Source organism: Acinonyx jubatus, chromosome E3, assembly GCF_027475565.1.
Source record: "Acinonyx jubatus isolate Ajub_Pintada_27869175 chromosome E3, VMU_Ajub_asm_v1.0, whole genome shotgun sequence".
NCBI lineage: Eukaryota > Metazoa > Chordata > Mammalia > Carnivora > Felidae > Acinonyx > Acinonyx jubatus.
The window spans coordinates 25,627,691-25,650,660 of NC_069398.1; the positions used below are offsets into that span (position 1 = coordinate 25,627,691).

The 22,970-nt window shown below is 44.6% G+C and overlaps 1 long non-coding RNA gene across 6 annotated transcripts in view; it reads left to right on the forward strand.

Annotated features, from left to right (window-relative positions):
• The window catches only part of LOC106977526 (uncharacterized), a 54,388-nt gene that overhangs the window by 6,945 nt on the left and 24,473 nt on the right, over nt 1-22,970 (forward strand). For 2 of the 6 annotated variants that reach the window (XR_008294727.1, XR_008294722.1), the window contains exon 2: nt 5,456-5,591. The exons of 1 other annotated variant lie outside the window; for it this stretch is intronic. This is a non-coding gene — a long non-coding RNA (uncharacterized LOC106977526). Of the gene's footprint in view, nt 1-5,452; nt 5,592-14,871; nt 16,015-20,909; nt 22,426-22,970 lie in introns of those variants that run through there. 3 more of the 6 variants (XR_008294724.1, XR_008294725.1, XR_008294726.1) reach the window with 3 other exon arrangements.

Sequence of the window (22,970 nt, forward strand, 5' to 3'; positions counted from 1 at the left end):
ACAGAATAACATGAATATGGTTTAAAAAACAAAAAAAAGCAGACGTTCAGAGGACTCTCTTAGCCTTCTGTATCTCAAAAGCAAAACGATCACAACAACCTGTGCATCTAAAATATTGACACACGTTGCCAACTTGCCCTTCAGAAAAATTGCACCACTGTACTTACAGGGTGTGAACATGTCAATTTCCTCCACACCTGCCCAGTTCCAGTGGAAAGTAGCATTTTTTTCCGCAGCTCTTCTGTGCACATTGATTATGAACCGAGTAGAGTTGTCTTTTCATACTTGTATTTGCCATTTGCATTTACGTTTCTGCAAGCAATATTCATGTTTGCATTTGCTCAGTTAGATCCTTTTCTCCCCCGTGTTCTTTTGTGTGAGTGCTTTATAAAATGAAAGAAATTTGCGTTTCTGTCCTTAGGTGTGTTACAAACATTTGCCTGGTTTGTCTTTTGGCCATGACTTTTTTTGTGTTGTTATACTCAAGTTTCATTGTTGACCTCGTCGAATGTATCCATTTTCTTCCCTTCACATGCTCAGTGTTAAAAATCCCCGGTGAGGGCGCCTGGGTGACTCAGTCAGTCGGTTAAGTAACCGACTTCAGCTCAGGTCATCATCTTGCAGTTCATGAGTCCAATCCCCACATCGGGCTCTCTGCTGTCAGTACAGAGCCTACTTTGGATTCTCTGTCCCCTTCTCTCTTTGTCCCCCCCCTCAAAAATAAATGAAACGTTAAAAACATGTTTTAAAAATCCCTAGTGAGAAAAGCCTCCCCCACACCAAGATCTATACAGACATAGATACAGAGACATGGAATGCCGATATAGGCATGTATGTATACAGGCACACGTACACACGAGTTCTGTCCAAGCAAGATTTCTGCATTTCCATCTCTGTACATCTCACTTGTTTGCTTGAGCCGTGTGGGCTTTCTATTTCAGGGTGCCTTTAAGGCTTTCCGTCCGGGTGGGGTCCTGGTCTCCGTCCAGCCAGGCTGGCGGCAGGACCCCGCGCTATCTTGTTTCCCCTGCAGCCCAGGGCCATGGTTTTCCAGGTGGGGGCGCTCTGCCCTTCCCGCAGGCTCCCACCGCCCTCGGATCAGGCCTCACCAGAGGCGGGGAGCTCTCAGGGCTCTGGGTGTGGCCGCAGGAGTGTTGGCAGGGCACTGGCAGGGGTGAGGAGGTGGGAGACAGAGGGAAGGATACTCCTGAAAGCTGGAGCAATCTCTGGGGCAGCTGCCAGCGAGCGCAGACGTCCCAGTGCAGGTAGGGATTCCATGCCTGCGCGTTTGCGGACAGGACCTGAACAGCTTGAAACAAAAGCCCCGTCCGCTCCATCTGTCGTGTCTGTCCGTCTTTGGAAATGGTGCCCAGGTGAACAGTATTCTGGTTTTATAGCTCAGCCGGCCTGAGCTTGCTTAGTATGACTTAGCCTGCCGAGTCCTCGTCCTAATCCTGTTTGCCAGACAGCATCATTGGCCCAAATAGTTGAGAGGGGTTTGGTTTTCATTGCGGTAAATGAAATATATATAACATAAAATGTTCCGTTTGAACCATTTGTAAGTTTGCGGTTCAGCGGGATTCAGTACCTTCAGGATGATATGTTTCCAGAACTTTGTCATCATCCAAAAAACTCTACCATTGGGGCTCCTGGGTGGCTCAGTTGGTTAAGCATCCGACTCTTGCTTTCAGCTCAGATTCGTGAGTTCAAGCTCCACATCGGGCTCCGTGCTGTCAGTTCAGAGCCTGCTTGGGGTTCCCTCTCTCTTCCTCTCACCCTGGTCCTCTCCCATTTGTTCTCTCTCTCTCTCTCTCTCTCTCTCTCTCTCTCTCTCTCTCTCAAAATAAATAAATAAAACTTAAAAAAAAAAGAGAGAATTAGGGCTACCATTCAGCCCTAATACCCCATTTTCTTCTCCCTTCAGTGCCTGGTAACTTCTGTTCTACTTTCTGCCTATTCTAGATATCTCCTAAAAAGAGACTCCTACGATGTCTGTTCTTTTTGATTGGCTGATTTCATCTGGCAAGTTTTCAGTGTTGTATAGCATGCAACAGAAAATTCCTTTTTATGGCTAATACTTCACTGTATGTATATATCATATTTTGCCGATCCACACAGCTGTTATTTCCACCTTTTTGGCTATTGTGAATAGTGCTGCTGTGAGCATTCATGCCCAAGTATCTGTTTGAGTTTCTGTTTTCAGTTCTTTTGGATATAGTCCTCCAAGAGGAATTGCTGGGTCCTATGGTAATTTCATGTCGAACGTTCTGAGGCAGCACCAAACTTTTCCCCCGGGGGGCGGCACCATTTTACATTCCCATCTGCAGGGTACTGTTGTTACAGTTTCTCCCCATCCTCGCTGACACTTGTTATTTTCCATTCTGCGAGCGCGTGCGCGCACTCCCGTGTCTGATGATAGCCATCCTCCCGGGTGTGAAGCAGTATCCCATTGGGGGTAGTTTGCGTTTGCATTTCCCTCATGACTAATGAAGCTGTGACCATGAGTATATCTTTGGAGAAATCAGGTTCTTGGTCCAATTTTTTTAAAGTTTTAATTTAAATTCCAGTATAGTTAGCATGTAGTGTTAGATTAGTTTCAGGTGTACAATATAGCGATTCAATACTTCCAACCCAACACCTGGTGCTCACCATGACAAGTGCACATTTTGATCCCCATCCCCGATTTCACCCCCCCCCCCTCTGGTAACCATCAGTTCTCTGTAGTTAAAAGTCCGTGTCTTGATGTGCCTCTCTCGTGCTCTCTTTTTTCCTTTTGTTTGTTTTTAATTTTTTTAAATGTTTATTTACTTATTTTTAATGTCTAATTATTTTTGAGAGAGAGCACAAGTGGGGGAGGGACAGAGAGAGAGAGGGAGACACAGAATTTGAAGCAGGCTCCAGGCTCTGAGCTGTCAGCACAGAGCCCAATGTGGGGCTCAAACTCACGAGCAGTGAGATCATGACCTGAGTCAAAATCAAGTGTCAGTCTCTCAACTGACTGAGCTACCCAGGAGCCCCTTCCAGACTTCTTATAAGGTGTATATTCCTTATTGCATGTGGTCACTGAAATTTCTTTTCCATTGTCTCTGCGGTCAGCCAGTAACCTGGGAAGATGTCCACCTCCTCCTCTCCCTCCCCCCCCCCCCCCCCCCCCCCCCCCCCCCGCAAAAGGCTGTTCCCTTAAATCTTTCAATAGATAACTGCCAGGGAAGCTGCTGTAGCCTAAGGGCAGGTGGGGGGGGGGTGCCCAAAACTAAGCTAAGCGTCTACACTAGTCCCTCCGGTAACCACCAGATTAACCAAAGTGTATGATCCCAAATTAGTGAAGGACAAGATCCCCACTGCCCTCCCTGGCACCTGTCCAGCCAGTCCAGGAACATAGGCTGCTGTCCCCACCTTCATGGCGGGGGCTGAGGAATGGGCAATAGTAGCTGCTTTGTGCACACTGGTTACGAAACAGCAGTCTCTCCCTCATCAAGCACTCTTCTGGTTGTTACAAGGGTTTGATCAGGCTCCAGAGTTCTGAAATAGTTGGTTACAGCCATTCCTTTCAGCTCAACATTTGCTTCAGTTGGAGGAGGGACCAACCACTAGGGCTTCCTATGTAACCTTTTTGTGTGGCACTTTTTTTGGTCATAGGTATTTATTTTTTATGTTTTCTGCCAGCTTTATTGAGATATAACTGACATAACACTGTGTATGCTTAAGGTACACAACCTGATGATTTTATGTATATAGTGAAACAGTTATAATAATAACAGTTATAATAAGGTTAGTTAACACATCCATCACCTCACATAGTTACCTCGTGTGTGTGTGTGTGTGTGTGTGTGTGTGTGTGTGCGTGTGTGTGCGCGCGCGCGCGCACATGCGCAATGAGAACAAAATGGAGTTTTTTTTGGTTTTTTTTAAGAGAGAGAGAGAGGTAGAGAAAGAACGACAGAGAATCCCAAGCAGAATCCACGCTTGGCAGATCTCAGCCTGAGGCTCAATCCTACAACCCTGGGATCATGACCTGAGCCAAAATCAGGTGTCGGATACTCAGCCAACTGAGCCACTCCACTGCCCCCAAAATAGATCTTTTTTTTATTAACTTAAATACACCCATTTTAGGAGTATAGTTCTCAGTTCTTTGAGTTTTTATGAATACATGACAACCGTTGTCATAAAAATAGAGCCCATTTGTAGCACCCTCAGTCTCCCTTACGCTCCTTCCCATCCAATCCTCACCCCTTACTCCCAGCTCACGAATCCTTTCTATCACCGTAGATTAAAATTGTCAGTCTTGGGGCACCTGGGTGGCTCAGTCGGTTAAGTGTCCATCTTGGGCTCAGGTCAACTGTGGATCCCACAGTTCGTGAGTCTGAGCCCCACATTGGGCTCTCTGCTGTCAGCACAGAGCATGCTTCAGGTACTCTGTCCCTCTCTCTTTCTGCCCCTCCCCCACTTGTACTCTCTCTCAAAAAAAAAAATTAAAAAAATTTTAAACAGTCAGTCTTGACAATTTTATTTAAATGGAGTCTCATAACACGTAGTTTTCCGTGTCTGTTTTCTTTCACTCAGCAGTTTTTGACATTCATCTATATTATTGTCCATATTAGCGGGTTTTGGTGCTTTGTTCTGTTGTATTTTTTGCTGAGTATTTTACTGAATAGGTACACCACAATTTGCTCATCCCTTGACTCATTAATTAACATTTGGATTGTTTCCACTTTGGGAATATAAAGCTGCTATGATGGGGCGCCTGGGTGGCTCGGTCAGTTAAGCGTCTGACTCTTGGTTTCAGCTCAGGTTATGATCTCATGGTTTGTGAGATTGAGCCCCGAGTCAGGCTGACAGCATAGAGCCTGCTTGGGATTCTCTCTCTCAGTTTTCTCTTTGCCCCACCGCTGCTTGCACTCTCAGCCTGTCTCAAAATAAATAAATTAAAAAAAAGCTGCTATGACTATTTTTGTACAAACATTTTCATTTCATTTTTCTTAGGTAAATGCCTAGAAGTGCAATTGCTAGGTCTTGATGGTAAGAAATTTTATAAGAAACCGACAAACTGTTTTTCCAAAGTGGGTGCTTCATTTTACATTACCTTTCCCCACTGGATTACCTTGGTGTCTTTATCAAACATCAATTATTAAAAAAAAAAATCAATTATTTGTGGGGCACCTGGATGGCTCAGTCAGTGGAGCATCTGACTCTTGATCTCAGGTATTGAGCTCAGGGTCATGAGTTCAAGCCCTGCATTGGGCGTGGAGCCTACTTAAAAAAAAATAAAAAATAAATAAGAATAAAATAAAAATCAATTGGTCATATATAGGTGGTATATTTCTGGACTCTGTTCTGTTCCAATGATCTGTATGTCTATACTGATTTTTTTTTCCATTTGAAGTAGTTCTATTAAGTTTCCTTGTTAAATATATAAGTGTGCTTAAATTAAAAAGAATTTTTTTTTTTTAAGTAGGCTCCATGCTGGGTGTGGATCCCGATGAGGGGCCTGAACTCACGACCCTGAGATCAAAACCTGAGATGAGATCAAGAGGTGGATGCTTAACCAACTGAGTCACCCAGTTACACCTGAAACTCCTTTATATATAAATGTACGTAAAAATTTATATCATAAGTATTATAAGTTATAACATATTATAAAAATTATAATTATGTCTTCATTTTATATATAAAATAATGTTTTATTTATATATAAACATGGTAGGAATACATATAAATATAAAATGTAAATATAAAGTATGCAGATACATAAAATATATAAATATTTAAACTTTAATTTCATAAAATATAAGTGTCTGTAAGTATAAAATATAAAATATATAAATATGATATTGCACACTTTCTACCAACTTTTGCAGGCTCCAAATGGCACTTCCTTCAAGAAATTTTCTGTAGCTGGGAAGAAAATACTTGTGAATAAGTTAGATTTAACTTAGCATACTCATAATGGCAGAAAAGTAACTACAGTCTCAATGCTCAACAATAGGGCAATAGATACCATAATGTTGCATCTGTATTATGTGATAAAATGCAAAAAATCGGGATTCTGAAGCAACAATGGTGTAGAAAATGCTCACACCGTATCTTGGGCAACCAAAAGCAGGCTATAATATGGTATGTCACTTTAATTAAGATATAAATAGCGGGGCATCTGGCTGGCTCAGTCAGTAGAGCATACAGTGCTTGATCTCAGGGTCATTGAGTTCAAACCCCACATTGGGCATAGAGCTTACTTGAAAAAAAAAAAAAAGGAGTACACATAGAAAATAAGGTTGGAAGAAATACCAAAGGGACGCATGGGTGGCTCAGTCGGTTAGGCATCCACCTCTTGATCTCAGCTCAGGTCTTGACCTCAGGGTTATGAGTTCAAGCCCCGTGTTGGGCTCCACACTGGGCATGAAGCCTACTTAAAAAAAATAAATAAGAAAGAAAGAAATACCAAGGTGTGTGGAGGTATTATGATTGAATGTTTTCCAATAGTCTTTTATATGTTTTAATCGTCTGACTTTTCTATGATGAGAATATTGTATTTTATAATTGGGAGGCTCTCCATTGAGATGTTATGTCTTCCTTCTCTGTTATTTTATAGCTCTGTGTAAATCTGGTAGGTTGCCTATCACATTCTATCTTGTATTATAGATATCTGTGTACTTCTCATTTATTTGTTTCTAACTTCTTGAGAACAGAGATCTCATCTCATTCATTTCTTTTTTTTTTTTTTTTCTTTTTCCATCTCATTCATTTCTTGATGTCTGATCCTGGCACAGGGCAAGTGCCTGTCACATGACAGATGCCTGATAAAATAAATATGAGTAAGCCAGTTGTTCCCAATCAGGAACATAGTTCCATTGTCACCAGATTTTCTGATTCAGAGAAGCTGGAAATTTGGATATTGGTAGAACTCTCCTGATTTTTAATCATAAAATATTCAGAGTACAAAGTGAAAAAAAAATAAATATGAGAGGAAGGAGTTTACAAATGAGCATTACGGATATTGGAATAGTGCTAGTTCTTGGGGCGCCTGGGGGGCCCAGTCGGTTAAGCATCCAACTCGGTTTTGGCTCAGGTCATGATCTCAGGGTTGTGAATTCAAGCCCCACATTGGGCTCTGCGCTGCCAGTAGGGAGCCTGCTTGGGATTCTCTCCTTCTCTCTCTCTCTCTCTCTCTCTCTCTCTCAAAATAAATAAATTAATTAAAAAAGCAAAGAGTCTCTTATGGTTAAAAAATAAAATAAAAAAAAGGATGGGGCGCCTGGGTGGCTCAGTGGGTTAAGCGTCCAACTTCAGCTCAGGTTATGCTCTCTCGGTGGGTTTGGGCCCCTCACTGGGCTCTGTGCTGACAGCTCAGATCCTGGAGCCTGCTTCAGATTCTGTGTCTTCCTCGCTCTCTGCCCCTCCCCCACTCATTCTCTCCCTCTCTCTCTCTCTCTCTCTCACTCAAATAATCAATAAACATTAAAAAAAAAAAAAAGGAATAGTGTAATAGCTCTTTAGTTTGCAGAATTGGCTGGTTTGGGTTGTCTGGAATCTGAAAATGACCCTGGACCTGATTTACCCTAGTCACATTTAACACCTGAACATTGTTTACTAAGCAAACAAAACAAGAAACCAGAAGGTGCTAACTTGGAATTAAACTGTGGGAAAATTTTGTTTCCATGTATTAATAAACAAAAGGTATTTGTTTATTAAACAAATTTGTAAGAACAAATTGAGACAATCACATGGGGCAAAATCCTAAGAAATCAATCAATTAAAATAGATACAGGTAATATTACTCAGCCCTAAGAAAGAATGAGATCTTAGGGCACCAGGGTGGCTCAGTCAGTTAAGTGTCCGACTCTTCGTTTTGGCTCAGGTCGTGATCTCACAGTTCATGGGTTTGAGCCCCACATCGGGCTCTAAGTTGATGGTAAGGAGATTCTCTCTCTTCCTCTGTCTCTCTGCCCCTCTCTCAAAAATAAATAAACTTTATTTATGTATGTATTTATTTATTTATTTAGACAACCTTTTTTTTTTTTTTTTTTAAGTTTATTTATTTTGAGAGCAAGAAAGCACGAGCTGGGGAGGGGCAGAAAGAGAGGAGAGAGCAAGAATCCTGAGCAGGCTCTGCACTGACAGCACAGAGCCTGATGTGGGGCTTGAACTCACGAACCACGAGATCATGACCTGAGCCAAAGTCAGTCACTTAACCAACTGAGCCACCCAGGCGCCCCCAAAATAAATAAGCTAAAGGAAGGAAGGAAGGAAGGAAGGAAGGAAGGAAGGAAGGAAGGAAGGAAGGTCTTGCCATTTGTGACAACATGGATGAACCCAGAGGGTATTATGCTAAGTGAAATAAGGCATACAGAGAAAGACAAATACCATATGATTTCACTTGTATGTGGAATCTGAAAAACAAAAAAATGGACAATCAAAGCAGACACAGACCCATAAATACAGAGAAGAAACCGGTGGTTGACAGAGGGCGGCAGGGGGATGGGCAAAAGGGAGGAAGGGGCATGAGGTCCAGGCTTCCAGTTAGGGAATGAGTCAGTCACAGGGATGAAGGGGCACAGCACAGGGAATGTAGTCAGTGGTGTTGTAGCCATACCTGACAGACGGTAGCTACACTGGTGAGCACAGCATAGGGAGTAGACTTGTGCAATCACTGCGTGGTGCACCTGAAACTAATGTCACATGCTGCAGTTTAAAAAAACAGGGGCGCCTGGGTGGCTCGGTGGGTTACGCGGTTGAGCGTCTGACTCTTGATTTCGGCTCAGGTCATGAGCTCACAGTTCATGAGATCGAGCCCCACGTCGGGCTCTGTGCAGAGTGTGGCGCCTGCTTGGGATTCTCTCTCTCTCCCTCTCTCTCTCTCTGCCCCTCCCCTGCTCATGCACACACGCACAAACTCTCTCTCAAAATGAATAAACATTGAAACTAATAATAGTAGGGGGCACCTGGGTGGCTCAGTCGGTCGAGCGTCCAACTTTGGCTCAGGTCATGATCTCACGGTTTGTGAGTTCAAGCCCTGCGTCGGGCTCTGTGCTGACTGCCTGGAGCCTGGAGCCTGTTTCGGATTCTGTGTCTCCCTCTCTCTCTGCCCCTCCCCCACTCATGCTCTGTCTCTCTCTCTCTCTCTCTCTGTCAAAAATAAACATTAAAAAAAAAAAAAAGATTTTATTTTTAAGTAATCTCTACACCCAGCCTGGGACTTGAACTCACACCCCCGAGATTGAGTCACACGCTCCACTGACTGAGCCAGCCAGGCTCCCCACCTCTTTCTGAAGTTTATGTAAACGGAATCATGATGCATATATACTCTTTTTTTTTTTAATGTTTTATTATTTATTTTTGAGAGAGAGAGACAGAGTGCAAGTGGACGAGGGGCAAAGAGAGAGGGAGACACAGAATTCCCAAGCAGGCTCCAGGCTCTGAGCTGTCAGCACAGAACCTGATGCAGGGCTCAAACTCACGAACTGTGAGATCATGAGCTGAACCTAAGCTGGATGCTCAACTGACTGAGCCACCCAGGCGCCCCTCTTTTTTTTTTTTTTTTTTTAGTTTCATTTAAGTAATCTCTTCACCCATCATGGGGCTTGAACTCAACGCCCCAAGATCAAGAATGCCACACTTTTCCGACTGAGCCACCCAGGCTCCCAGGAGCAGCAATAATTTGGTTTCATCATAATTTAACACTAGGTTTAGTTCTTACAAAGGCATAAAGTAGAACACAGGTACGAGTTTCTCAACTGCATTGTTCTGGGTGATACCATGAGGTAAGATGACGTATCACAATTTTATCCATTCTACCAATAAATTGGAAAGGAAGAGAAAACTTTATTTGGCTCCAAACAAAAGGTTATACTTTGTTTTCAAGTCAAGTGAAATTATCTGTGAGCAATTTTCAAACATATTGCAGACAGACATAGGAAATTAAAAGATTTTTTTAAAAAATCTGACCAGCAGAGTCTACTCCCCCAAAATTCAGTTTCAGACAATGAGATGGGACAGAACTTACAACAAATACCAGAACATTTGCTACATTCCAGCCCTGTTCTAGGCACCCACAGAGCCATGACATTTATGCAAGGTTCACATTCTAGCCAAAACGCAAGCCATGCCAGCACGAACCTCGTTAATAAAATCAAAAGAGTTTTTATAATAAAGTACAAAACATAGCTGTGATGGGACACCTAGGTGGCTCAGTTGGTTAAGCGTCTGACTTCGGCTCAGGTCATGAACTCGCGGTTCGTGGGTTCGAGCCCCACATCGGGCTCTTTGCCGACAGCTCAGAGCCTGGAACCTGCTTTCGATTCTGTGTCTCCCTCTCTCTCTGTTCCCCCCTTGCTTGCACTCTGTCTCTCTCACTCTCTCTCAAAAATAAAGATTAAAAAAAACCTTACCATTAAAAAAAAGCAAAAAACAGGGGTGCCTGGGTGGCTCAGTCGGTTGAGGTCCTACTTCAGCTGGGGTCATGATCTCGCGGTTCATGAGTTCGAGCCCCACATTGGGCTCGTTGCTGTCAGCCTGGAACTTGCTTCAGATACTCCGTCCCTCTCTCTCTGACCCTCCTCTGCTTGTGCTCTCTCTCTCAAAAATAAATAAAACATTAAAAAAAAGAAGAAAACAGCACAGCTGTGACTATAAGCCCAACAAAAAACTACGAATCCTTTAGCCAAACTAATCCCTAAGGTCCATAGCTGGCTGCCTTTAAGAAGGGTTATGCTGCAGTTCCGTGGGTTAGGTCCCTCTGGGGTGGGCGGGGGTAGGGGAGGAGACAGCACCTGTTATGCCCACTCCTGCATGCTGCTGCAGACTGTAAGGGGGAGGGAGGGCGACTCGAATGAATGAATGAATGAATGAATGAATGAATGAATTCATTCCCTCGTGTCTCCATTCGGCCTATGTTTCCCCACTATTTGTGAGCCTCTGTCCTCCATGAGCTCACTGATGGCTGGGATGGGGCTTCATTCACCGTCCTCCCTCTGCACCTGCCACTTAACAATGCCACATCCCGCCCCTGAGGTCTTCAGCATCATCGCCTGAGCTCTGGGAGCCTCATGTCCTCATCTGCAAGTTGGGGAGAAGGTTCGGAAGGTTGTGATTCTCTGTTTAGCTAACTTAGGCCTACCATCTTGCCCAACAGACATTCAAGGAATGTGCTAGGTACTTTAAAGGAATCAGAGCGAAATACGGCACCACCCCTGGCTTCGAGGGGTTTCCGGACTGTGGGAGGATGGGAGGAGGGAGGACAGGAGGGTAACAGCCTATAATACAATACAGTGTGGCTTGCAGAGCTGTAGGGAGAGCCCAGAGGAGGTGGGGAAGAGACGCTTGAGTCCAGCTTTCAAGGATGCGTGGAACTTCCCCAGCAAAAAGGTTGGGGGTGAGTATTGATGGCAAAGAGAAGAGCAGGTCAAAGACACGGAAGGTGTCAAAGTGCACTGCTCGCAGAGGGAATTGGTAAATAGTTTGTGCTGGCCGGGGCTCAGGGCCAGGGTGCAGGACGGGCTGGAGAGAGACTCTGCGGTCTGGTCACAATGGGCCCTCTGTGCCACCTAAGTAGTTTGTGCTGGACACGTCGGTCAGGATGCCTGTCATTCCAGCTTGTTTCCAGGCGAAATGGTGCCACCCACTTGGGGAAGCTAGACTGAGCTGCTTTTTTTTAAAAACAAAAACAAAAACACCTTTATCGAAGTGTGTTATTTACGCAGAATCAGATGATTCCTTTTTATGTGTTTTCGTTCAATGAGTTTTTGACAAATGTATTTACCTGTGGAACCCCCACCAGAATCAAGATCCAAAACATTTCTGTCACTCAAAAAAAGCACCCTTGTGCCCCTTCGTGCTCATTCTTCACCTCACCTTCCCACATCCCAGGCCCCCGAGATCTTCAATCTGTTTTCTGTCGCCGGTTTGCCTCTTCCAGAATTTTATATAAATGGCCTCATCCGGCTTACAGCGCTCACCCAGCCTAACGCTTTTGGAGTCGGATTCATGTTATTGTGTGTATTAGTAATCTGTTCCTTCTTGCTGCTGAGTGGTATTTCTTTCTGCGGCCACAGTCACTCCATCCGTGATGAGCATTTGGAGTGTCTCCACGTTGGGGTTGTTGTGGATAAAACTGCCGTCGATGTTCTTATATAAGTCTTTGTGTGGACATGTTTTCACTTCCCTTGGGTAAGTGGAAGTGGAGTTGTTAGTTCTTAAGGTAGATAGATGCATGTTTAACTTTTAGCAAAGTGCCAAACCGAGAGAGAAGAGAAGGGGAGAGAAGGAAAGAGAGACACTCAACACAGACGTTCCGTTAGCTTCCCTTGGCTGGTGAGGGATTATGGTAGGAGAGGGGAGGGGGCATGGGAGCTGTCACTCATCCACACACCCACATCTCTGTGCCAGCCCAAACCACCATGGCCACTGCTGGCATCCCAAGGAAGTCCCTTTTTCCCCCAGCATGTGGAATATTCCATGGGACCAGAGAAGCCCCCATGGAAATGCCGGGGCAGGTGCCTCGAGTCCCCAGGAAGCTGAGGCCCATGCAGGTTGGGGGTGTGACGGCTGGAGACGAGGCCTCAGGGAAGGTAGGGAGGGCAGGACATGGGCAAGGGGCTGTGTGGACAAGCAGTGCCTTGAAGGAGATCCGGTGGCCCCAGGAGCCAGCCCCACATCCCACAACTCCTCCCCCAACCAGGCCCCAGAAGCGGCCATTGTCACACTTGGGCAGTGGAGGCCAGTCTCTTGCAAGCCTTTGTGGTTTAAAAAGGAAGGACAGAACTATCTAGACAAACTGCACAGCAACAGAAGGTTAGGGGAAAAATAACAGTCCTGAGGCCTCGGTGAGGGCCCTTCCCGCCACATTCCTGATGCCCCATCTTTTTTTTTTTTTTTTTTCGTTTTTAAGTTTATTTATTTTGAGAGAGAGAGAGAGAGTGAGCACGAGCTGGGGAGGGGCAGAGACAGAATCCCAAGCAGACTCCACACTGTCAGCACAGAGGCCAATGTGGGGCTCGAACCCATGAACCGTGAGATCATGACCTGAGCCAAAACCAAAAGTCAGACGCTTAACTAACCGAGCCACCCAGGCGCCCCCTGAAGCCCGTCTTTGGAACATGGGTGAAGCCGCAGGTCAAGCCTCCTGTGTCACTCAGGCTGCTGACCTGTGCTCGGCCCTACCCTGGCCCTGCCTCCAGAGGACAGCCAGCAACGCCTTCTACGTTTTTGTAAAGTAAGGACACAGCTGTTTTCAGCATGGAGGCAGTAATAAGTTGTTCCTGATGGGCCCTGTGTGAGAGTCCTCAGGGCACCTGCTCCCCTCTCCTTCTTGGATCCAGCCTACCTTGACCCTGGGCCAGGCTGGCATGGGAGCTGCAGAAAACATGGGGAGGCATAGGAAACAAATCCTCAAAGCCAAATCTGCAGAAGCAGATGAGTCTTTTGTGAAATTCGCAGGCTAGTGCTCCGAGCCCCCAAGGCCCCTTTGCACACACCTGGCCCTGGGTTTGATCTCAGAGGTGGCGGCTCTTCCCTTCTGCAGCTGGTTTCATGTCGGGTTTCAGTTCCAGGTTGCATCCTGAGAACCCTCTCTGCAGGCCCATTCTTGTATAACTTAAAAGACCTTGAACCTTGCCAGTTGCCAAAAGCACACTTTTCTGCTCATCCAGGTAAAACACCTGGAGAAGCAGTTTCACGAAACAGGCCTTCAGTGGCCCCCAGAGATGGACTTTGTCCCAAGCTCAGTTCTTTTTCTTTTTATTTTTTTAAGTTTATTTATTTTGAGAGAGAGAGCGCGTGCACACAAGTAGGTGAGGGCAGCGAGGAGAGACAAAATCCCAAGCAGGCTCCATGCCATCAGCACGGAGCCCGATGGGGGGCTGGAACTCACAAACTGTAAGATCATGACCTGAGCTGAAATCCACTCGGACGCTTAACCGACTGAGCCACCCAGGTGCGCCACCCCCTGCCCCGCCAAGCTCAGTTCTATCAGAATTGTGTGTTCGTGAGTATGTGTGGATGCGTGTGTCTGAGTATGTTTTACATACTTACTCGTAAAGTTCAAACTTTCAGACCTTCCGCTTTCTGGCTGTAAATTTGATGGGATGCAGTTGTGATTAAAAACATTTTGCTTCCAGGGACACCCGGCTGGCTCTGTCGGAAGAGCGTGTGACTCTTGATCTTGGGGTTGTGAGTTAAAGCCCCATGTCGTGTGTAGAAATTATTTAAGTCAATAAATAAGCTTAAAAGAAAAAACATTTTGCTTCCCCAAAAGGGTGCAATACTTGGAGTAGTCATGTTCATAGAGACAGAAAACAGAAGAGCAGTTGCCAGGAGCCGGGGGCAGGGGGGCGGGGGGAGTTGTTTAATAGGTATGGAGCTCCAGTTTTGCAAGATGAAATGAGTTCTGGAGGTCAATTGCACAACAACACGATGTGCTTACCCCTAATGAACTGTATGCTGAAAATGGTTAAGACGGAACATTTTATGTTATGTGCACTTTACCACAATTAAGAAACAATCTGCCGGGTCTGCAGAAGACCATGAATATTTTGTGGCTTTGTATGACCTGACACTGGATGGCTTTGTGCCTGGGGATCATTTTCAAATGCAGTCAGCAGTTAGGATGTGCCGTCGGTGTGGTGAGGATGATATAACAGAGGTGCTTCAGGTACGCATAGTGGCCACATCCCAGTGGATGTGTGGCCCCTAACAGAGAAATCCCTGGACCCCAGCAGCCTGAGTTTTGCTTTTGACCAGAAGTCTTAGTGTGGGCTGCTCTCTGGTTTCCAAGGCTGCAGGAAGAGAGTATCTCTATTTTGAAGACAGGAAGTTCAGTGCACATTTGTTGTTTTTTTTTTTTTTTTTTTTTTTTTTTTTACCAAGACATGTCAGGACAACGTTTTACAAGAAAGCCTGGAAAGGGAAGTGGTATGAAAATTGTTTGGGTTTTAATACAGAATATATTTTTTTAATTTTGCACATATTTAGAAAAATTATGAGTTCTGTCCAGATATATGCAGCTACCTTCCAGAAAAAGGGGATATTACAGTAAATTCATCTTGATCAGGTGGCACAGAGAAAACTTCTGGAATAGTCACATTTGAAAATTCCTTATTAAAAAAATTAGTAATAAAAAGAGAAAATGCCTTATTAACGAATGCCTTTGCCTTAAAACTGATTTAGCCAAAAACTGCTAATGTTTTCTCCACAGGGCCTTCATAACTTGGGCACAACAAATAGTACTTGAAACAGTAAAGACAAACAAACAAGCAAAACCAAAAAGCAAAAAAACCCAAAGAACCACCTGAATTGAAACATCATTTTGGAGAAGAGAGAAGGAAGGAAGGTGTTGAAGTAATATATTGGAATAGTTATCTAGTGCCGTCGTTCACTTGACCATTAATTTCAGAAGTGTCCTTATAATTATGTTAAATTAAAGATCTTGCAAATTATAGGTCACAGATATCCACTTTCAATGTGGAATAAGTCTATAAAGATGCTCGTTAAGATGCTGCTCTAAGATCAGAATGAAAGTGTGTCCATTTAACTCGGTGAGGTCAGGCCCGCTTTATACCCCAAGGGATCTGCAAGGCCGGATTTGAAGCAGTTAACAGATTCATTTAAGCAAAATCTTTGGTTTCTCGGCCGGCAGTGTCCTTAGCAAGGAAATCACGTGACCACTCTGGGTGAGGCAGAGTCCCTTCAAGGACATTCAGAGGGTTTGGGAAGTGGCTGCTTCAAATTCACACCCCACCCAGAGGGACTGTGGCCATTGCCCTGGGCTGGGGCGAGGGCTCCAAGGCCATTCTGACATGCAGCCGGGGATGACCAGCGGCCCAACGTAGATCGACAAGAGGATTATGACTTTGATCTTATTTCCATCGTCTTTCCTGTGTGGGAAACAGGCAAAGGAAAAAAAAAGAAAACTCAGCGGGTAAACATATTTTAGCGACCCGATAAAGTATCTGCTGTAATTCCAACCAACTGGTGTGGCCCAGAGGACATTCTGCCCTTTGCACTCGGCAGTGCTGCGAAAAGGTATTGTCACTCTGTCTGCGGTGGAAAACCCTAGCTCTGGAGATCAGGTGAGGGCCCAGCTGGTAAGAGGCGGAGCCAGGGCTCAGACGGCCTAATCCATCTGCCCCTTTGTTCTGGGACTGAAACAATCCTCTTCTGTGAAGGCCCATCCATTCTATGTTTTGTTCCCTGCACTTGGGCTAGCTCCATTCTTTTCTTACCCTCGTTTTCCTTGCTCAGGGCGGAAACTGAGATCAGCATAATTTCTGAGCAAATAGAAATTCACAGGACAGCCGGCCCAAGAGTGCGGAGTAAGAGGCGCGCTCACTTGGTGTGAAGCACGAAACACTTCCAGATGCCAAAATCACTTCCCGCCCGCTCCACGTTGTTTGGCAGGGCTAAAATTAAATCCTGCTTTCTAGTAGCTGTGGTGGGAATTGAATTTTGCATCTTTCATCTGACCGCCCCGAAATGACCTTGAAAGACAAGAGAGCCTTGGTCGGTATTAGCGGGTAGAAAATAGCGTCAAGGGGCGCCCAGGTGGCTCAGTAGTTTGAGCGTCTGACTTCCGCTCAGGTCATGATCTCATGGTTCGTGAGTTCGAGCCCCGCATCCGGGCTCACTGCTGTCAGCACAGAGCCTGTTTTGGGTCCTCTGTACACGCCCCTCTGGCTGCCCCTCCCCCAGTCTCTCTCTCTCTCTCTCTCTCTCTCTCTTAAAAATAAGTAAACATTAAAAAAAAAAAGAAACCAGTTTTCATTTCTAAATCAAAGAATTTTTAATGCATAGATTTTATTCAAAGACAGGCAATGTTGAAAGAGATCTCACTCTAATGGCAAACAACAACAACGACAACGACAACAACCTTGAATTTTCAGCTGAGCTCATTTTCCAGGACTGCTTGAGCAGCTGCTGCCACCTCATGGAAAATTTTTATAAATTTCCAGTTGAGGCAAGAATCCACCATCTTCCATGGTCTTCCGGTTACTGCTACCAAGGCACGTTCCCTCAGACCAAAAAGCCCCTGGAAGTCTTTGGGCCTGTCAGCTGTCGTTTTATATCATTCTGGGTCCGTTGAAAAGCAGTTAGAGTATCATAGACACGTGGCGATTAGAAATCAAGCAATTAAAAAAATTAAAACATCAACATTAAAAAACAAAAAAAGAGGGCACCTGGCTGGCTCAGTCTGTTCAGCATCCGACTTCGGCTCAGGTCATGATCTTGCCATCCGTGAGTTCGAGCCCCGTGTCGGCCTCTGTGCTGATAGCTCGGAACCTGGAGCCTTGCTTCGGATTCTGTGTCTCCCTACCTGTCTCTCCGCCCCTCCCATGCTTGTGTTCTGTTTCTCTGTCTCTCTCTCTCTCTCAAATAAAGATTGAAAAAACAATAAATAAATAAATAAAAGGAAAAAAAAGAAAACAATAAGTAATATTTCTCTTAAAAATATTTCAGGGGCGCCTGGCTGGCTCAGTCAGAGGAGTTGTGCTACTCTTGATCTTAGGGTTGGTCGTGAGTTCAAGGCCCTTCTTGGGTGGAGAGATTATTTACTAAAGTAAAAAATAGATATTTTATTTATTTATTTATTTATTTATTTACTTATTTATTTATTTAGTGCTGAGAGGAGAATCCCAAGCAGACTCCAAGGTCTGCATGGAGCCCAAGAAGGGGCTTGATCCACGACTCTGGGATCACGACCCAAGCCGAGATCGAGAGTTGGATGCTGAAACGACTGAGCCACCCAGGTGCCCTCCAAAATATGTATTTAATTTTTAAAAAAAATTTTTTTTCAGACAGTGCGAGTGGGACAGGGGCAGAGAGAGAGAAAGAAGGACAGAGGATCCAAAGCAGACTCCAGCGCGCTGACCGTGGAGGGGCTCAAACTCACGTGAACCACGAAATCATGACCTGAGCTGAAATCAGGCGCCCCCCACAATATGTATTTTAAATGTAAAGCTTTTTTTTAATTTAAATTTTTAAAATATTTTTGGTTTATTTTTTTTTTAATTTTTTTTTTTTAATGTTTATTTATTTTCCAGACAGAGAAAGACAGAGCATGAACGGGGGAGGGGCAGAGAGAGAGAGGGAGACACAGAATCGGAAGCAGGCTCCAGGCTCTGAGCCATCAGCCCAGAGCCCTACGCGGGGCTCGAACTCACGGACCGCGAGATCGTGACCTGAGCTGAAGTCGGACGCTTAACCGAATGAGCCACCCAGGCGCCCCAAAATATTTTTGGTTTAAATAAAATGTTATTTCAGTTGCAATTGAAATGAGCAGAGAGAGAAGACATAATGATTAAGAAAATTCTTCTGTGGGGGCACCTGGGTGGCTCAGTCAGTTGAGCTTCTGACTTCAGCTCAGATCATGATCTCACATTTCATGAGTTCAAACCTGCGTGGAGCCCCACATCGGGCTCCGTGCTGACAGTGCAGAGCCCGCTGGGGATTCTCTCTCTGACCCTCCCCACTCACGTGTGTGTGCGCTCTCTCTCTCTCTCTGTCTCTCTCTCTCGTCTCTCTTAAAATAAATAAAATTATTTAAAAAAAGAAAGAAAATTGTTCTGTGTAGCTCCTCCTCCCTATGATTTTAAGGAGAGCACTTCTGTAACATATAGCCCGATGCTAGCTGCACACCGTGAGCCCCTGCACGGCTGTCTGCTGTCACACCGACTTGAAACAACCTTCCCACTGTTGGGTTCTAGTGAATTCTTTTTTCAAGGCTCAGTGGAAACTCAACTCCACCAGGTAGAGTGAACTTCTTCTGCAGGACCCTATGCCCACTGCCTGAGTCTTATTTATTTATTGTTACCGTATTTACCGCTGTAGCACTTTATTTGTTCTGTTTTGATAGTTTTGTAGAGGGAGGGAATAGCACGATAGCTAAGCACTCCGGCTCCAGGTTCAAATCCAGACTCTGCTCGTCACTGGCTGTGTCACCTTGGGCAAGTTTTGTCTGCTGCAAAAGGGAGCAAACAAAAGTATCGCCTCAAAGGATTGTTATGAGCTTTAATTGTGTTAGTCTTCAGCAGGTGCTTAGAGCTGGGCCTGGCACAGAGGCAGCACTCTTGAAGTGTGACCTCCCACTGCTACTGTCCTCATGTCATTGTCCACACACAGGTCCGTCTCTGAAATCCCCTTTGCTGACAAAGGATGTCAAGTATGGCTCGGTTGTGTTTGGTGAAAGCAGGCGTACACGAACAAGGCACACTCATATTGTCACAGTAGAGATCTCTGTGGTGGGGCTGGGTGGCTCAGTGGGTTAAGTGTCCAACTTCAGCTCAGGTCATGATCTCATGGTTTGTGAGTTCGAGCCCCGCATCAGGCTCCGTGCCGACAACTCAGAGCCTGGAGCCTCCTTCAGATTCTGTGTCTCCCTCCCCCTCTGCCTCTCCCCCACTCATGCTCTGTCTCTCTCAAAAATAAATAAACATAAAAAAAATTTTTTTTTATTTAAAAAAAAATTTTTTTTTTCAACGTTTATTTATTTTTGGGACAGAGAGAGACAGAGCATGAACGGGGGAGGGGCAGAGAGAGAGGGAGACACAGAATCGGAAACAGGCTCCAGGCTCTGAGCCATCAGCCCAGAGCCTGACGCGGGGCTCAAACTCATGGACCGCGAGATCGTGACCTGGCTGAAGTCGGACGCTTAACCGACTGTGCCACCCAGGTGCCCCCCCAAAAAAAAAATTTTTTTTTAAAAAGGTCTCCGAGTAAGTGTGTGTGTTTGGAGATGTGGGTCACTCACCACTGCCCTGGCATGTTCAAGCTCCACACACCAAGTCCAGCCCCAACATGTGCACTTCATACCAGGCAGCCTCTGCCACATAAAGTTGACAATAGCTAACCTGTAGCCCAGAACAGATGCCATGATGGTAACGCATTGGTGTTTGGAGCCCAACATGGAAAGTAGGGTTTCCTTTATAGACCCTGAGACACAGACATTGCCATTTGTCTCCTCATTATCTATTCTCCCTCTGTCTTAGTTAATTTTTTGTAAGTTTATTTTATTTTGAGAGAGAGAGAGAGACAGAGCATTAGTGGGGGGGGGGGTGGGCAGAGAGAGAGAGAGAGAGAGAGAGAAAGAGAATCCCAATCACAGAGCCACTCAGGTGCCCCAAGAGTACATTTTTAAAAAGAGGTGTAAGATTTGTATACTGAAAACTATAAAACATCATTAAAGAAATTAAGGAAGACTTCAATAAATGTAAAGACATCCCATGTTCATGGATTGAAAGATTTCGTATTGTTGAGATGGCAGTCCTCCCAAGTTGATTTCTAGATTCAAAGTGTTCTCTATCAAAATCTTAGTTTTTTTCCTCCAGAAATTGAAAAAGCTGATCCTAAGATTCATATAGAAATATAAGGAATCCAGAATAGCTAAAAACAATCTTGAAAAAGGAGCATAAAGTTGGAGGACTCACTACTTCCTGATTTCAAAATCACTACAAAGTTACAGTAAAAAATAGAGTGCAGTACCAGCTTGAGGATAGACCTAGAGATCAATGGAATAGAACCAAGAGCCCAGATGTAAATTCTCACTTTTATGATTGGTTGATTTTTCAGCACGGGTGCTAAAACCATTCAATGGGGGGAAAATGGTCTTTTCAACAAATACGCTTTTACAAGAGATCCCAGAGAGCTCCTTCCCCACTTCCATTATGTGAGATTAACAATGAGAAGCTGGCCCTTAATGAGGAAGCAGGCTCTCACCAGACACTGACTCTGCCAGTGCCTTGATCTTAGACTTCCCAGCCCCCAGAACTGTGAAAAATAAATTTCTGTTGCTTATGTGCTACCTAGTCTATGGCATTTTTTTTATAGTAGCCGGAATGAAATAAGACAATCTTTTTTTTTAAATTTTTTTTAACATTTATTTATTTTTGAGAGACAGAGACAGAGCATGAGCAGGGAGGGGCAGAGAGAGAGAAGGAGACAGAATCTGAAGCAGGCTCTAGGCTCTGAGCAAGCTGTCAGCACAGAGCCTGATGTGGGGCTCAAACCCACAAACTGTGAGATCATGACCTGAGCCGAAGTTGGATTCTCAACCGACTGAGCCACCCAGGCACCCCAAGACAATCTCTATAATAGCCAAAAAAACCAGAAACAACCCAAATGTCCATTAACTCATCAATAGACTTTTTTAACGTGGTATATTCACACAATGGAATATTATTCAGCAATGAAAGGAAATAAAATACCGAAACATGCTACAACAGGGATCGACCTTGAAAATACTGTATTAACTGAGAGAAGCCAGGTACTATGGGGCTTGAAATGTAGTGTGGCTGCTAGTAAGTATGAGGGGTTTTTTTTTGAGGGAATGACAATGTTGAAAATGGTGATGATAGGGGCACCTGCGTGGCTCAGTCAGTTAAGCGTCTGACTTCAACTCAGGTCATGATCTCACGGTTCATGAGTTCGAACCCCGCATCAGGCTCTGTGCTGGCAGCTCAGAGCCTGGAGCCTGCTTTGGATTCTGTGTCTCACTCTCTCTCTGTCCCTTCCCCATTTGAGCTCTGTCTCTCTCTCTGTCTCTCTCTCTCTCTCTCAAAAATGAAAAGAAAAGAAAATTGTGATGATAGTTGCACAACTGTGGAAATGTACTAAAAACCATTGAATTGTACAGTTTAAATGGGTGAATTGTGTCTCAATAAGCTGTTGTAAAAAGTAAGTTATACTATATAACTTGTTGGACTATTCTATGGCCATTTATTTATAAACATTTCAACCATAAAGAATATGTTCAGGGGCTCCTGGTGGGCTCAGTCAGTTGAGCATGCGACTCTTGATCTTGGGGCTGTGAGTTCAAGCCCCATGTTGGTTGTAGAGATTACTTAAAAATAAAATCTTAAAAAAATATGTTTATAGTATTACAATCATTTGAAATAATAAGGATATGAAATTATATCTTATCGACTAAGTCAATCTATTTGTGTAGGAGACACTGTTGCCACACATCCTCCTTTCCCTCTTCTTTCAACCTAAAAGACCATGTGACTCAGGGGAAACTGACCCAGCTCTGGGGGTGATTGCTCTAAGTCAATGGCGGTAATCCCACCATGTAACCAAGTCTACACTGGTCACTTAGCCTGTAGCATTCCCAGTGATAGCATCTGGGTCAGGAGTGGGTGTGTGCAAATCAGACTGAAAAGGAGACTTTCAGCCCCTCCATCATCTTCCTGCCTGAAAGACCCTGGAGATGAAGTCAGTGTTTGGAAGGGAGGAAAATCACCTGGGTCCTTGAGAATGTCATTGTTCTCCACCAGCCCTAACATCTGACTGTCTCTAGGTTTCCTGTTCCCTGAGGCCGTTAATAGCTTTCCTTCCATTTTAGCTTTTTTTGGAGTCAGGGTGGTTTTTGTTATCTGACAAAAACATCCCAGTACAGAAGCACTACACGCACAGAAGAAAGAGTGGAAGGAAATGAATAAAAATGTAAGTTGCAAGTATCTTTCAGTGGTGGGGTTAGGGGTGTTTGAGATTTCTCCTGTTTTTCTGTGTTTTCAAGTTTTTCTGAAATTGGCATGTATTACACTTTCAATCAAAGTAAGGTTTAAACAAAACGGCAGACGCCTGGGTGGCTCAGTCAGGTAAGTCATGGTTCGTGAGATCAAGCCCCACATCTGGTTCTGCCCTGACAGTGTGGAGCCTGCTTGGGATTCCCTCCCTCCCTCTCTATCTGGCCCTCCCCAGCTCATGTTCTCTCTCTCTCTCTCTCTCTCTCTCTCAGAGTAAATACATAAACTTAAAAAAATAATAATAATAATAGGAAAAAGGAAAAGGCAATATAAAAGAATATGTGCCTCCGTATATTTAGCCAGCCACTGAGGGAACATGGCCGCCAGCATCCCCACCCCGAAGGTTCACACTCTTGTGTAGTCCTCCCCTGAATTATACAAGGGCTGTTGCGTGTAATCAGTAGCATAAGGCTGAAGTGATGACATTAGGTCATGAAAAAGACGGTGGTTCTGTCTCGGGTG